The sequence below is a fragment of the Mytilus edulis genome, chromosome 8 (genome assembly GCF_963676685.1).
Source record: "Mytilus edulis chromosome 8, xbMytEdul2.2, whole genome shotgun sequence".
Classification (NCBI taxonomy): domain Eukaryota; kingdom Metazoa; phylum Mollusca; class Bivalvia; order Mytilida; family Mytilidae; genus Mytilus; species Mytilus edulis.
Genome location: NC_092351.1, coordinates 56,633,013 through 56,651,423, shown reverse-complemented (window position 1 = coordinate 56,651,423; position 18,411 = coordinate 56,633,013). Strand labels below are relative to the sequence as shown.

Below are 18,411 nucleotides of genomic sequence, written 5' to 3'. Positions count from 1 at the left end.
ATATTTCTCAGGGTTCATCTAACATTTTCATAAATATGCTCCCAGAAATGTAAGAATGCCATTTCTTACAAGGCAATTTCTCTTAAATATAAATTTACTGCTTGTAATAATCCTTTATCTATCTAACACCAAATTGCCAAATATGAGAGTACAAGGGGAAAGGCTGTGGATTTTCTATAAAATTTCCATATGTTTATATATGAAGCATCGAATCAACACAAGGGAACATAATCATTAAGATCTAGGGGTAAATAAAAACGGTTTGTTGTTTCAATAACTTTTTGGTCAGTGGCTTTTATAAGTTGCCAATGATTGAGGATATTTTTAAAAATTTTAGTTAGATAATTTAAGGTGATGTGAAGTAAATGTCAATAAAACAGCAATCCTAAACATACCAGTATGAATTTAAACCAAAATAAATATTAAAACATTTAAAGGGCAACTAAAGGGCAACAGCAGGTCATTTGAGAAAGGATATGTGCCTACACAAATGTTTTTTACCCTAAAAACCTTCAAAGTAATTCATTAACATGATTTACGCTTAAAATCAAATTATCGCCTTTTTAGATCTATAGGCGAATACACCTACATTTGTATATAACCAAATATCATTAAACTAACCACTACCTGGTTATATATAAACAAACTGAATCAGAGCAATGTAGAATTTATTTTAATGCTTATTCGGAAGCATGAAGTTGGCCTAGATATTTCAGTCTTATTGATAGCTACTGTAACTTTGACCATTGACCTTAAAATGAAAAATCTTGTCCATTCTATTCTAAGACACTTAATCCAGGGAAGATATGTAACTATCATTTTTTGAATAAACAGAGATTGAACTGAAAACAAAGTTCAGTCTATCTTAATCTCTTCTTTATGTGCTGTCTTTTGAACACTATGTTTTTTTTTTCCAAATATGAAATGATAATGCCTATGATATTTATAACACTGCTTTTGATTTAGAGGTCAAACGTCAAGCTAACAATAATTAACTCACTGAATTGGTTGCAAAAAATGGTTTATAGATCAATGTTATCTTTTTTTGAACCTCCATGTCTAACCTTCTACAAACTTAATACAAAATGCCTGCAGAAGAGAGATCATATTAATTGTTTAGTCAGCAAGTTAAAGGTCAAGGTCACAGATCTTGCTGCTCTGGTTTTAACCTTTCAAACAAAAATCAATGGACATCTGACAGTCCATTGCATGATGTGTAAACAAAATGGAAAACTGTAAAATCTCACACCTCATAAATCAAGTTTATAAGGCTGACCACAAAACTCTGTAAAACTACATTAGTATTAAGGCAATGAAAGTCAACATCAAAATTTGAAGGAATATTATACAAAATTGAGGCTTTTATAAAGAGACAGTTACATGTAGTTTAAAATATCAAAATATTAATTTGACATTTGCTTGTGACCAGTTAAGTCTGTTGAGCTTCAACTGCTAATTTTTCAACACATTTTTGCTTGATCATAATTCCTATAAAGCTGGGCCCTTAAACCCATTTGCTGGGGAACCCCTTGAAAATTTGACTTTCTATCTCTGCAAAAGGATGGAGATCTTAATTTAAAATTCAAGCTTTGGGGCCCAAAATCACATAAACCCTTTAATGAAAAAATAATCTTCACAATCTGCAAGCTTATTAAGTGTAAATTCAGATATTATTGCGATGTTTTCATTATTGCACAGATGGGACAGGGCAATAACTGCAGGAATTAAAACTCGCATTTTGAAAATTATTTATGAAATAAAAGGCCTTAGTAGCATTGTTCTCTATATTGCAAAATTTATAATCTCATTTTAGTCTAAAATGACAAAATTGCAATAATAAATGCATGCATTAATTTCTGAATTTACAACTACATAAAAAATATCAAGACTAACAAATTTTGTGCTTAAACTTAACTAAGGCTTGCAATTTATCTCATTGTGTTTTTCTAACAATATTTAATGCGTTTAATTGTTAATTAAGTGTTAAAGAAATAATTCATAATAGGACAATTAGCCTGTTCAGCGAATTCATTGTTTGAATTTTGACAAATTAGATGTTTAAAGATAAAACATTTAACCTAAGATTGAATGATTAAACGATTCAAACTACAATTATTAACACTTTGGCAATTTGTTAATAACATTATCAAAAGGTAAAATAATAGATTAAAATAAATTAAAAATTAATATTTATTTCCAATTATTCTACTGAAGTTCAGTAACTGTTGATATTTAAGCATAGGCAAGCATTTGGCATGTGTTAATTTTCAGATCTACTTTTAATTTTTGTTAGAGGTTATAAAATGTCTTTTTGTTAGAGGTTATAAAATGCCAAGTCAGGCAGGTGTTTTCTTTGTTATGAAATTTACACTTCTTTGTCTTGCTCAACTCCTACTTCATTTCAAAAGTGTAAAAAAAAAATTAACACATGATAAATCAATGTCTCTTCTTCATTTGATAAAATATGAAAACAACACTTTATTAATTTATTCAGAGAAATTTACAAAGCTGGAAAAGAATTTTCATAGCACTCTGAGCAAAATGTTTACAGATAAATGGACTTAGTTTTATGAATATATTGTTACATATTTTTTGTAACACAAATTTTTACAAATTCTAACCTAATGAAAATGAGTTAACCTACTTTCAAAAGATCCTCTATGGACAGTATTCTTTAAAAAATGGGACGTTTTCAACAGACATTTCATTCCCCTACCATTTCAGTCTGCAAATTTAAGATTGACAAAAATTTCTTAATTTTGTTGATCAAAAAGTTTTATTCCAAAAATAAAACAAGGCGAAAAAAAATTATGTCTTTAAAAACATTTTCTGAAGTAAACACACCAAAATATGTGTTTGTACTTTATGAAAAATAACCAAATGTTCTGAAGTGCACAGCTTTATACAACTGCAGAAGTTGAACCCTGAACAGATGAGGCAAGTATGGACACAACATTCAATCTGAATTGTGATTAAATAGTTGACACACCTTAGGTTTCTGACACAAAATGAATGTGGTCTAATATGAACATAAAAATTTTTTTTTTACCTATCATGGTCCAATATCCAAAATCTAATTACATGGCCATGGATTGAACAAAGTTTAATTTTGACCCTTTTGATCTCCATGTGGACCAATTTGATAAAAGGGCACAAAAAACAAAAATTTAAATACATGGTTAGATTTAGCATACCAAAGAACCCCATACTTTCAATTTTTGTTGAAATCAGACAAAGTTAAATTTTGGACCCCAATTTGGACCAATTTGAAAACTGGGCCTATAATCAAAAATATAATTACATGTTTAGATTCAGCATATCATGAACCCCAAGAATTCAATTTTTGTTAAAATCAAAAGAAGTTTTATTTTGGACCCTTTGGACAATAATGTAGTCCAATTTGAAAACAAGACCCAAAATTAAAAATCTAACTTCACAGTCAGATTCGGAATATCAAAGACCCTCAATAATTCATTTTTTGATGAAATCAAACAAAGTTTAATTTTTGACTGTTTGGACCTCTTCATGCTCTTGTTGAGCAATTTAAAAACGAGGATCAAATTCCAAAAACTTAATAACAGTTAGATTCAATTTCAGTATACTTAAGAACCCCAAAAATTCAAGAATAAAACCCAATTGAAATTGGTTAAGAAATAAGCAATTTATACAAAGTATTAGAAAAGTATTGTTTTTGGCCCCTTATTCCTAAACAGTTTGGGCTATAACCCCCAAAATCAATCCCAACCTTTCTTTATTGAAATGGAACCTTGTGGTACAATTTCAGAAAGATCCATACACTTACACACAAGTTATTGTCTCAAAACACGAAAAATACTTATTTTGACCCCTTTTGGGCCCCTCGTTCCTAAACTATTAAGACCAAAATCCCCAAAATCAATCCCAACCTTTTTTTAGTGGTTATAAACCTTATGTTGAAATTTTATTGATTTCTATTTATTAATACCTAAGTTATTATCCGGAAACCACCCATCTTCGGACGACGCTGACAACGACTTGTACCAATATACATGTACAATGTACGACCAAATTTTTTTAAATTTTGCAGTTGTATAAAAACAACTGAGGATAGAATTAGCATTATGACCAAATATATAATTTGTTAACATCGTTTTAAAACAAAAACAACTAAATACAAAACTGTGACAAGTATATATGTTTGTTTACATCCTGAAAAAACAAAAACAAATTAATTCAAAACTGTGACCAAAATATGTGTGTTTACATCAGGTTGAGAACAATAAACAGCTGGGACAAAATCCCATGATAAGCCCTTAAAGTGCATATTGAAATTGTTGCAAGATTAAAATGGGATATATTTCAAAGTCCTTCAATTATATGCAAATAAAATTGATCTGTTTTAATATGCCTGAAAATACTATTTAAAATTTGACCAGTTTGTTATGTTCACTAATAATTGCAGCAATTATGTAAATTTTTACTAAAATTAGAGTCTTGTAACTCTCGCATGACAAATCGGAAAATAAAAAATAAAACAGAAACTTCTATTCAGCAATTATTACAATAATGCAAAGTTTAGGGGATATCAATCGAGGAAAACTGGAGTTAGTGTGCGATTGGTAAAAATCAGTGAATTCAGGAATACTAAAGATAGGGCACAATTTGTGAAAATTGCCTTTAATAAATCTAATTAGTTTATAAGTTCTGAAACGCTGGAATGACAAAATTAAAATTTCAGAAATTGAAAAAAAGACCATTTTGTTAAAGATATATGAAAATTAGTGAAAGAGAATTTGAGTTATCTTAGGAAGTATTTATAGATGAACAGACAGACAAACAGACGTTGTTATTCCATTATTTCGCCTGTCTTTAGTAGTTAATTCTGCATTTTTTCAAAACCTAGTTAAGGCCTAAATTAATATATTGTTTGTTTCCCCAATCCCGACCCTGCCAAGCCAGGTGTGGCTAGGTAGGTAGGGAAATGATTTTATTTTTTTCCAAAAAGCTTGAACATTATTGGACAAGCCTGAAAATCCAAAATGAATAAAATAATACTTGACTTGGTTTTGACAATAAAATTTTATGAGTAGCACCATTTTTGCGGGGTTGGTCGGGATTGGGGAAACAAACAATATTTAATTTTAGGCCTTAGATATTCAGGTTATTGTGCATATTGATATATTAAACATGTTAAAATGACAACTGTTCTGACAACAAAATATGAAGTGTTTTGAACATGTTTGATACACGTCACTCCACAAAAAGCTTCATAGCGTGATTTGCAACTTAAAAGTTACAGTATATATCATGTACATGTATACATGTATAGGCAAATAACTTGATAATTGGTACATCAACCCAATATTTAGATGTACTTTTTAACAGACTTAGGTACATCAACCATTACGTCTCCATAAAATTCATTTATAAAATTCTTTATTCAAAAATTAAATTAAATAAAATCAGACAATCAGACCTTAGATAGATATAGGAAGATGTGGTGTGAGTGCCAATGAGACAACTCTCCATACAAATAACAATTTAAAAAGTAAACCATTATAGGTTAAAGTACGGCCTTCAACACGGAGCCTTAGCTCACACCGAACAACAAGCTATAAAGGGCCCCAAAATTACTAGTGTAAAACCATTCAAACGGGAAAACCAACGGTCTAATCTATATTAACAAAACGAGAAACGAGAAACACGTATATATTACATGAACAAACGACAACTACTGTACATCAGATTCCTGACTTAGGACAGGTGCAAACATTTGCAGCGGGATTAAACGTTTTAATGGATCCAAACCTTCTCCCTTTTTCTGAAACAATAGCATAACATCACAACAAAGAAAAACATACGATAAAATATCAATTGGCAGACTTAAAGGGAAATTCCGCGATTTTTTACTTATCATCTAATTATGTTCATCTTAACATAAAAAACACATTTGCAAAGTTTTAAATTTATATTCCTTCTAATAACGGAGAAAATCAAGTATTTGTAACTTTTTTGGTTGAATTCTCGAGTGGGTCGTGACGTATTAGCCCGATTTATTGAATTCTGGGAAAAAATAAAATCTGTTTAACTCTTATAGCTTATCGACAATATACGTAATTAAAAGCGCACAGCTGACGAATGGTCGAAGTTATAAACCACAATATAAGAATGAACGAAAGTGAATATGCATATATATACCGTTTTGTATTGATTGAATTAAACTCCTATAAAATTATCTCTAGTAAATGTTTTTGAATAAATTTAATTAATTATTGTTGAGATTTTTTTCATAAAATATTTATTGAACATTTTTACTGATATTGAACTGAAAATATTTCAGTTCTATTTACCGTTATTGTTTTGATAATCATTTCAATGCAACTAATGTGTGAGCAGAGTGTGTATATTATTTTGTAAAGGTCACTGTATATTTCTCGGCTTGAGGTCAATTCGTTTACCTTGTAGCTATTTAGCCGCAGGTGTGAGTTCAAGCGTACACAGGTATAAATGTTGTTATTTGGAAAGGATAAATAGAAAGGATTAGAGTATATGCTGTCATGATGTTAATACACTAAGATTAAATACACGATGAGAATAAAGATACAATAATTAAATTGTGTAAATTAATTGAAAATAAAATTCAGATTCGTAATTCCGAAAGTGTATAAAAATAAAAGGAAACAATTTTTGATTACTTTCTTAGCGGCAATTGGCGTAAAGATTCAAATATGAAGCAAAAAATAGTAGTTTTAATCTTTAATAAAAACTAAATGCAATATTACCCAATTTGATATACAATTGTACATCTGTTTGATATCATTGACTTTACCGAAATTTCTTAACTTGTATTCAAATCTGGCTGTGTTTAAATGCTAATAAAACTATTGCAATTTTAAAGTTTTTAATTGACAAAATAATACAACATACAACATGCATAATTTTTTTTTAGTTTCTTTTTAACATTTTATTCTTACATAATTAAATTCATTTGACAATCATTTACACGAACTTTTTGTGAAAAGAATACTAATTATCTAAGCTAAGGCATTATATCTTTTGAGGATTTTTGAGGATTTTTTTTAAAATTCTATGATAATAGTTGTGCAATGTTGAACATGATAGCCGTCATTAATCCAAATAAGTAATACAGTAGTTGTAATAAAAGTTATACTTTAGTCATGCATTACAGATATTGACGAATTTATAATAGTTCGTTCATACATCGTTGTTCATGAAACAATCATTATTAGTATACATGTAAGTTTCCTGACGTATAAGAGCCATTGAGGATGAGCTCCAGAGAAATCAGACTAGTTGCGTTTCGTTCGTTTGTTTGTTGGGAAAGGAGAGGAAATGCAACCGCTTGTACAGATAAACGACAGAATTACCATACAAGCATTTATAGTCAACACAATCAGAAAGAGTTCCCATCGTTAGACGGGGAATATGAAGGCTTCCAAGAATGAACAAGTGACATGTCTAACTCTGAACAGTTAGAGAACAGACTATCGACATCGAACGCTTGTTCTTGATATTTGAAACTGTATGCATATATATACGTATACGTTTATGATATAGTGATGAGTTCTGAAAAAAAACTAAATTCCTTCATGGTTATATCTTGCCATACGTTTATATTGGTTTGTAAGGTGATTACTCAAAATCGTTATTTGAAAATCCTGTTTGTGAGATGTAGATTCATTTCAATACAGAAATTTCGTCTATATATTTCACAAATGTATAACATGGAGAAGCTCTGAAGGTTCATTACTCCCATTTTGTTTGGGTGTGAACCATCGATGTTTACAGCAATATCAAGGAATAAGGTGATGATGGTAGAAAGAACTATGGGCGTCATGTGGCAAATGTTACATGCATATCGGACAATGAGTTGTCAATCTGTATGAAAAGTTTTCCAATACAACCATATTATTTAGAAGGAATGTTTACATGCTATACTCTCGTACTAGTATTACAGGGTTCTTGTGGCGTTCACCTTAGACACACATCGTTTTAACGATGTTTAAAAAAAGACAGAACCAATTTAATGTCATATTTCCCTATTTTTTAAATATAACTAAAATTCTTTTATCTGACAAGAATATCCCTATTTAGCGAACAAGTAATTTATTCTTTTTTCGGTTATTGAATACCAAGAAAGAAAATAAATCCCGAAATTAATTTGAAACTTTGATACTCAAAAGTTTCCCAGCAAAATATTCACATCCCCTGGGGATAATTAGTGTTCGTCGAGTGGTATATATAACAATTGTGATGACGAATTCCTTCCTTTGTTTGAGAACAATCTTATTGAAATATAAATCTGTGATTTTCCTAGGTCCACAGCTTCAATGAACCAAAGCAAAAGTTATACATCGACCTGTATTTAAATCAAATTGGTTCTCTTCTTCTTTTGGTATACAACTGTAGTCTATCGACATTCGATGATTACATACTGTTGGCATACGTTGGCTAGTCTATTTACAACACTTTTACCCCTATTTATTCAAAATATATGTTTTTTTCTTATGTTCAATGTATACATGCACGTATATAGTTTAAATTGCGCTATAGTTCCGTAACTTTATATCCAGTCGTATAAACGAATCGTCGGCAAGTGCGTACATTTTTTTAAATCAATATTTCTGGTCTGTTCCAATCTGTCCTTCACTATTGACAATGACTATATATTACATTTTCCCAAATTCACCCTTGGAAAAAATATTTAAATAGATTTTAATTTCATCAAATCTTATTTTTGGGGTATTATTTATATATTATGAATTATATTCTTTACACCAGAAATGTTATTTATAAACAAGCGTATGAGTTTAGTAATGACAAGTAAGACAGAGTTGTATATTATACATCTGATAGTTCAAAATGGAAAGTTATAAGTTATAAGTTATCAGCCGTGTACACTGATCAATACCTGCAGAAGTGAAACGATGCATGAACTTGCAAGCCCGACAGGAAATCGCTTGAATACCTGGACGTGTCACCTCACACCCCTCACAATACCTTTGGAAGTAATACCTTTAGCCATGCTGGTGATCAAATAAGGGAAGATCAAAATATATTTGAAAAAAGTTTATTACTTTAAAGAATTATGAACAAATTAGATTTTCGAAAACAATTTTCACGGAACACTTATTTATGATTTCAACTTTGACTTTTCACCTAATTCCAATATCAACAGTTTAAAAACAACAGACCATGGTAATTTAAAAAAAGTAAGAATATTTTCCGTATCAAGTTAGTTAGTCGTATTAAACAACCGTACGATTGACAAGATATCGACACGCAATTACGACTACATCGGTTACTGTAGTTTTGTTTCTTTGTGGTTTATAGACATATCGTTTTTATTCATCGGGAAAGAAGACAAGATGGCGGATCTCGGAGAATTGATACTCTAAATTTAAAATCGATGGTGATCGCTTATCTAGCGGAATAAAACTTTAATATCTATGAATTTGAACATTTTTATACAGAATGAACATAATATCAATTTTTGATTTTTTTGCGAAGTTTCCCTTTAACTCAATCAAAAAACGTATGATTAAACAATGAACGAATAAATTTGATCTGCGATATCTGAATACAAATGTACAGTTAATTAAATATTAGAGACAAACATTCATGACCAAAAAGCTAACAAACAAATTCAAAAACAGGACATGACTGAGAAATATTTAACCAATCAATGTTCACTTTAGAAAAAAACCGTTTTTTTTATAATCTTGAAGTTTATACAAATGTTGTAAGAATAAGTGAAGATATTACAAATAATCAAAGCTGGTGTACAGACAAGATCCGTATAAATAAAAAATGACAAAAAAGCATTATAAACAGTATCAACAGGTCGAATTAACAAGAAAATACGATTTGAGAGTACTCGCAGTTACTGACAGCTAGTTAAAAGCCAAAACCAATTAATAATAAAAAATCATGCATCAGAGACTAAAATCGACTAAAACACATCACAGGGATTTAGTATTTTAACGTCATTAATAGTCAAAGAAGACATGACTTGTGCAATGCCAAAAATAAATGTATCGACAGGTAGTAGTATAGTGAAGAGCGACTTCTATAGAAATAAAAGTTAACGTGTCTGTGTCTCTATACATCTCGCCTCAAAAGATAATGAAATTTAGTTATGTTTTAATTTGCTAATGACAATATCAATATTAGTGCCAATGTGAACTATATTCAGAGATCTTATTACAATATTGGTACGATAACCCTTACTTATAAGTTTGTTTAAAGGTTCGATGAGTTTACAAGGATCACATAGTGATTTCCTCGCTTTAAGTACAATATTACCATAAAATTTAGGATGTGAAATACCATTTTTAATAAGCTTTCTACAGGTATAGCCAAATTTACTAATCAAATCTTTGTATCTATGAAAGAATTTAGTGAAAGTTTTAAGTAATTTATGGTATCGAAATCCCTGACACAACAATTTACCAGTGATGCATTGATTACGTTCGTTAAAATCTATGACATCAGAACACACACGGGCAAACCGAACGAGTTGCGATATATAAACACCGTATGATGGAGCCAAAGGCACATCGCCGTCTAAAAAAGGAAAATTAACAATAGGAAATGAAAAATCGTCTCTTTTGTCGTAAATTTTAGTGTGAAGTTTCCCGTTTGAAATTGAAATGTCTAAATCTAGAAAAGGACAACTGCTGCTGTTTATGTTAGATTTAGTTAAAGTAAGTTCGTTTGGGTAAATTTCTGAAGTATATTTAGAGAACTCTGGATTATTCAACGAAAAAATATCATCCAGATAACGGTAGGTATTTTTGAATGTATCAACCAAATGTAACAATGATGGGTCTTTACTGAGTTTGGTCATAAACTGAGATTCATAGCAATATAGAAATAAATCTCCTATTAAAGGGGCACAGTTGGTGCCCATAGGAATACCTACTACCTGACGATACACTTTATCGCCGAAACGTACATAAATGTTATCAAGCAGAAAGTTTAAAGCTTCAATCATATCCTCACATTTCCAGTAAGTGTATCTAGCATACTTTCCCTTTTCGTTACAGAAAAAGGCCTTAAACGAGTTACAGCAAATAAAATTACAATGAGATTTTTCGAAAGACCATTTTATCAAATACAAAAACTTTTTCTTTATAAGATTGTGTGGAAGTGTAGTGTACAGAGTAGAAAAATCATAACTGTCAACAGAATTGTAAGGACCATTGAAAGCATGTATTTTATCTAAAACCTCTAAAGAATTTTTAACACTCCAAAAATAATTAATACCATTATTTTCATAAGCTTTATTACAAAAGTTAATAACCAGTTCTTTGATAGTAGTAAGGGAGGTGGTTAGAAGCACTGATAGATTAGTAGTAGAACACTTACTGGAAGCGGAGATGAAACGGAATTTAAATGGTTTTTTGTGTAATTTCGGTAACCAGTACATGGTAGGGACTTTCAAATGTTCGGAAGATGCTTTAAGCTGGGCAGTGGCAGTGGTATGCTTGTTAACGATTTGACTCTCTGTGGTGCGCACTGACCTGAATGTAGAGGAATTGATAATTTCGTTTTGAAGAACTTTCGTGTAGTACAGTACATTCCGGTTATTTGCATAGCCTATTTGTCAGATGAAATTATGCAATAAAGCGGAGTATGCTTATATCCGAAATGCCAAAATACGGAGACAAATAACATCGATAGTGCAGATCAGTACAAAGGAAATCCTGAAGAACGTCCATAATCCACTTACAACATGAATGATTATTTATTCTAATAAAAGTTATTTGTCTAGTGTCATGCATTTTATTTCATTGTTTATTCTTTCAATAAAGTTTATGAACACATTTAGTTTTAGTTTATTTATGTACCGACTTTTCCTTTACCTGAGATACGAAAATAAAATTGTTCTAAAAATAGATTTGTTTCTATGACCCGGATGTACAAATTATATTGTTACGCTTTGATTAAAACAAACTGTTGAACAATGCTACACAGTTTATAATCATTTGATACAATAAATGTGTAATGAACTGCCTTTAATATGCAGTATTTACTGATTGCACAGTGATGTAACACTGTTACTTTAACCTCGTTAGTTTCGTATATATGCAAAGCAGCAGGTAATTGGGCTCTACACGGGTTACTTGCTGGACACGAGTGTTGAAAGTGAGAAAATATAATAATTTAAGTTAATGTTCTTTTCAAAAAATATTAAAAGTGAAAGATTGATGTATGAAATTCTTCAACCATATATAAATGCCCTGTAATATTTAACATAAATGTAGATCACCCCTAGCCAAATTACGAGATTGCACATTGGATAATGATCGATAATTAGCAGGCGTTAATGTTTTAAAAATACACCCAAAATGTAATCTATGAACAATGTTTGAAATGCAATCAATAATTAACACCTTTTGAGATAGAAGATCATAGAATGATTGTGTTTTTACAACAATCAGCTGATTGACATTTTTATGACCTCGAGGCTTAAAATAGAATATGGGAAACTTTACCTGTGTACACATCGAGGCTTTTTTATAATCATATAAACACGAAAGAAACTGTTTTAAAACTTTATTCAAATAACACATAAGTAAATGTGAAATAATATCAAAAATTATGATGCATTCAAGAAAAATATACTTACAAATTGCTGTTTCCGGTCAAAAATCTCGTTAGTTTTAACTAAGCATATCTAGCTGGCAATTATATTCTATGCAATTAACCGAAATGCCACTTGTGGGGCTATGCATATAACCGTACAATTTAACATTAGATGAATGGGAAATGGTTTTGTGCAGGAGAAAAGTATGCAATTAACCGAATTATGCTATTAAGCGGTATGCAATTAAGTGGAATCGACTGTATATGCGTCACACCACCACTACATTATTTGCTGCCTTGTCTGCCGGTACGAACACAAACCGCTCTGCGAGTACCTTGAGTTTGTTTTTTATTCTAGAAATGGGTATATCATGGTTCCTATTATTAATTTCAGAATTGTTTTCTAAATGAGATATTCGAATATCAACCGTATTCATAATTTTATTCAAATAACTGTCTAAAGATTTTTTATCGGATTTTTCACGTTTGCACCAATTTTTACAATAGGCAGACAGAGCGTCTTTAATGACCTGACGACACTGTTTCCAATCTATTGTAGATGGAGGACGGTATTTCGGTCCTTTCTTTAGAAAAGTTATGACTTCACGGTCATCGACGATGTTGAGGTCTCCTGTGATAACATGACCATAGGGAACATATTTAAAACTAGATGTTTCGCAATCTCAAGTGGAAGGAACATTATTTTCTATATTGACGTCTGTTGTAATTGACGTATAATTGAAAATCAAATTTCTGCTTGGTTTTTTATAAGAATACGAAATAATGGGTTGTTCTATATTATCAAAATATGGAGGTATTAAGCTATAGACAGAAGAGTCATTGAATATGCTAGACAAATTAATAAAATCAATACCTCTATTTATATATTTTAATTTGAGAAAATGTCGTTTATGATTTTCAGGTTTATCAATAATAGGAAAAAGCCTGTGATGACAAAAGGCTGTAATAATACGGGTGTATTCATAAAATGGGCTAAAAAAAGAAATTTTATCACACTCCAGAAAAATAGCATATAATTTACTTATAGGTATCTGACCCAGTTTGCATAATACTTGATGTCTGCCATTATTCTTTATTATAGATAACAGATCAGCAAGTGTATAATTTATACGATGTTTAATACGTTGATTACGGTTCTTGCGTTTACCATGAGACCTATGATTTCTAAGTCGTTTATCAACAATATTAATGACATCGATATGAGTTTTAGATATGTTTCCCTGCCCTAATATTTTATCATTTAGACCGAGAGGATAAGCTGTTTGAAGTCTTTTTATCCAAAACAATTCGCGAACTTCGCGTGATTTTTCAAATTGCTTGTGCGATTCTCCTGGTTGTTTTTGAACGGTTTCGAGCGGTTGGAATTTTATATATTTCAGATTATGATTATGCTTATCTAAATGCTGATATACTAAACTTTTGAATTTTTTGGGTCTACGAAAGCGGTAGAGATGTTCTTGATTTCTTCTGAAATACTCTCGTCCCGTCTGTCCCACATATTGAATACCACACTTAGGTTGGGTTCAAGTTACCACTTACCTGTTTCCAATCAAGAAATACTTTTCACATGTACATTTCAAACTTTCAATCATATGTTCTGAAAAATATTTTAAATTTTGATAATTATTCCAAATCATTTTCATTCTTCTGTCAATATTCAACAATAGCGGAATAATTAAAACCTTCTTTGAGCTGATAATTACAGGTAAACAGACCCCCAACTGAGACATCCCCAACAGTGCAAAGGTAAATAAAAATAAAATATTTAAATCTAAAGGATATCTTTCCGCCTTTATAATCAGATTGAGATAATTAAATCAACAATATTTTAATTCAATAGATTTAATGTCAACAAGTCGATAAATTAATAAACAAAACAAAAAAATCGGTCCCTGTGTTATTTGGTGTACGAATTACTGCTGAAACAAAAACAAAGACAAAGGGAGGCTACAAGTATCATTAATTTTCTTTTTGAAATAGGATATACCATGTATACACATTTAATTTGTATTTTCACTTCTTTCTAAGATTTTGAATATTTAAAAAGTTTGAATGCTTTTCCCATAAGAAAAACACATTATTAGATATGTGGCAGGCTTAGTAGAAGCAATCATGATCTCACAATTTTTAATGTTTTTGTAAATATTGTAAATAAAAGCAAATAAAAAACTATAAATGCTAGAAATGTTAACTTCTATTTTATTTTGTCTTTAGTATAGTTGTCTCATTGGCAATCATACCACATATTTTTACATTTATAATCTAGAAGCATTCATTAAGATCAGGGTTAAAACTTCCAATGATAAAGTATTTTTCTCACTCACTTACAACTTGTGCTATAAAACATGTAAAACCAGGTTCAATCCACCATTTTCTACATTTGAAAATGCCTGTACATACAAATGTACCAAGTCAGGAATATGACAGTTGTTGTCCATACGTTTGATGTGTTTTGTCATTTGATTTTGCCATGTGATTAGGGAGTTTCCGATTGAATTTTCCTCGGAGTTCAGTATTTTTGTGATTTTACTTTTTTTGTGATTTTACTTTTTACTGAAATTAATGTACATATCAATTCTCTCAGAATTTGTCAAATGATCAGATATTTTTTTTTACTTGGTGAATTAAAATTATAAAATTATAGAAAACAGTCAGAAATTTAGGAATCTTTGAGAGCAAGTTCCCATGCCCCCCTGCCCCCACATTGTCATTAGGCACAAAAAATCTAACCAAGATTAAAGACTCATAACTCCTAAATAAATCAACTTCTTTTGGATATGCACATCTAGATCTACATATGTCTTTATTTATAACTACAAAGTTTCATGAAATTATGTTGTCTGCCATGGTTTCAGAGGAGATCAGATGACCAACTGTTGCAAGAGTATAGTTTAGGCCAAAATTCTACATTCAAAAGGTACATGTACATGCTAGGAAAAAAGTTGAATCATTTTTTTTTCTATATGCACATCTACCTCATGTACGTATAGTGTGTCCTTATTATCTATAGATTTCATAAATTCTGTTGTGTGGTATCAAAGGAGTTGCATTGGAAAACTGTAGCATATAAGCATTATAATTAAGGTCAGCAAATCTAAGTTTTAAGGGACAGCACTCCTATTTGAGCTTGCCTTAAATAACAAATAAGCACTATTCACTTGGGTTCTGTTTGATCTTTGACTATCAAAGATGAGATTTTATTAGTCCCAATTCGATGTCTGATAATTCCATGATAACAAATGCACATCTTCAATATTTGAGATTTTTTTAAATTTTGGTTCAAACTGTAGGACTAATGATTATCAGAAAAATATTACACATCTATAATTGTATATTGTTGCGACCAGCTGTGTTACTGTACCCCACATTATCAGTAATACGGTTTGTTACTTACATTTTGTACCCCTAAGGATCCACATGAGGATAAAAAAAAAACTTGGGATCCCGCTTACATGTTTAACCCCACCACATTCAGGGGTGTGGAAATATTTGTTGTGAGCACTTGTCCCTGGGCAAGTAAAACTGTAAATTTTACTTGTCCTGAAAAAAAGTTACTTGCCCTGACGGTCCCAATAAATATTGTAGTATTTTATTGTTAGCTAATATATGATTTTTAGCAGTTTTGCATCCTAAACAAATCAGTGAAATCAATTGGTTTATATGTGTAAAAATTAAGGAATGATGGAAATGGGTTTATAACATCAATGGGACAGAAACTCAAAAGCAAAGCAACTAAATAAAATGACATGTAAAGGACAAGTTTGCAGCACTGTTTTTAATTAAAATTGTAGCCAGTAGGTACACTACATCAGAGATATCTATGTCTCTGACTACATATACTAAATTTAGAGGACAGTGAGTAAAGAAATGGAAACTAACTAATTATTTATATCAACTGACACACTTGGTTTTTTCTTGGTAGTTGAACACTTCTATTTACCACTTAGACAACACATAAGGTTGCCATTGATCTATAAATAAGACAAAAACAAAACTTATTATCTGAATTTCTTTCCAAGAGTTAATCTGATATTCACGATGTCTGATATTCTCGCTTCCGTCTTTTTTTAAAAAATACACTGTTTGCATTTCATGCTTTCGACTTGACTCGTCATTCTTTTTGTCTTGCTTGCCTGATGTTTTATTTTAAAAGTATTCATAAATTTGAATCTCGATTCAAAATCTTAAATAATGACACTTCCGGTGAAAAGTGGATAAAACATAATCGGCGATCCCGGGTCAATGGACAAAGCCAATGCAATATTACCTGACTCGGGTTGGCATACTTATTTTTACTCATTTTGGTAAACAATCTTTTTCCGGAGTTGTGTAATATTTATCGTCATGAACATTGATGTTTATACTTAAATATATGTTTTACTCGCTGATTATTGGTTTCTTTTACATAAATTAAACATCTTTATAAGTTTTGAAATTAATCCTGTATTTTTGCTGAATTTGAACTTTGTCTTGTATATTATTTTATTTGTCCATGGGCAACCAAGACAAAAATAATTACTTGTCCGGTTGTTAAAATGTACGAGTCAGGCTAGTCGGGCATAGCATTTCCACACCCCTGACATTATGAATGTATACATGTGACTGTCCCAAGTCAGGAGCCTGTAATTCAGTGGTTGTCGTTTGTTTATGTGTTACATATTTGTTTTTCGTTCATATTTTTTATATAAATAAAGCCATTAGTTTTCTCTTTTGAATTGTTTTACATTGATATTTCGGAGCCTTTTATACAAAAATGTAGCTGTGTCATTTTGGGTCTCTTGTGGAGAGTTGTCTCATTAGAAATCATACCACATCTTCTTTTTTATAATAAAGGGAGTCAATAGTGAACTGTATAACCAATTCATTGCATAAGGACCTTTCACAAGGACCTTTCCTGCCAAGTTTTGTTTACAAATAAATATATCCAAAGCAATAAATTGAATAATGAATGATGTCACCATCAGTAGTAGACTTGTCAGTGACTTCGTGGTACCCTATATAATAGAAAATATCTGACGCCACAATGGAAAAGTTCAAGCAGGACAGATTTCCAAATAGCGCCTTAGCAGTAAGGTGTATGGAATCTACCGACCACCTACAGATCCATATGATATGAGGATGATAGTGTAACTTTGCGTAACCCAATTAGGCCAATCATAAATAGTATGTGCGGTTCCAGTTATTGGAATTTAAAGATTAAATCTGTTTGTAGAGGCCTCCAAATATTTCAAAAATAATTTGGCAAAATAAAGAGAGACTCTTTATTCTGTTATTCTTTTCTTTTGAACATGTACAATAGGATTTTTAAAGTTAGTCAATGAAGTTGTTGTCATTTTAGAGGTAAAACAAACTTTCAATTATTTGTCATGAAGTTTAAATCATACCTTTTAACTTAAATATGGACCTACATGCTTTTCTTTGCAAGTCAAAATAAAACTTCTTCTGGTTCTTCAAACAAATACGAAGTCGGAACCCAGTCGTCGTGACGTATAATTCGCAGGGGAAATAATCGATCTTCTTTCCAATAATTATTTATTTTTAATAAGAGTTATCTTTCTTTTTACATAAAGTAAAACAACAACAAAAGGAAAATAACAAAAAAAATGAACTTCGAGGAAAATTCAAAACGGAAAGTCCATAATCATCAAACGAAACAACTGACATATTCCTGACTTTGTACAGACTTTTTTTATGTAGAAAATGGTGGATTAAACTTTGTTTTAAAGTTACATTTTGTAAGTTCAAAATTTCCGAACTCGGAGGAAGATTCTAATCGGAATGTCCCTAATCAAATAGCAA

At 30.8% G+C, this 18,411-nt stretch overlaps 1 protein-coding gene across 2 annotated transcripts in view; it reads right to left on the bottom strand.

The window, feature by feature from the left end:
- The window catches only part of LOC139485931 (zinc finger protein GLIS1-like), a 69,601-nt gene extending 51,517 nt beyond the window's left edge, over positions 1-18,084 (bottom strand). Inside the window, exons 1-2 of one of the 2 annotated variants that reach the window (XM_071270604.1) lie at positions 18,021-18,084; positions 14,152-14,209 (exon numbers count right to left, since the gene is read on the bottom strand). The gene's annotated coding sequence lies outside the window, so the exon portion shown is untranslated. Of the gene's footprint in view, positions 1-14,151; positions 14,210-17,996 lie in introns of both variants that reach the window. The other variant, XM_071270603.1, reaches the window with a different exon arrangement.
- Positions 18,085-18,411: the final 327 nt, after the last annotated feature.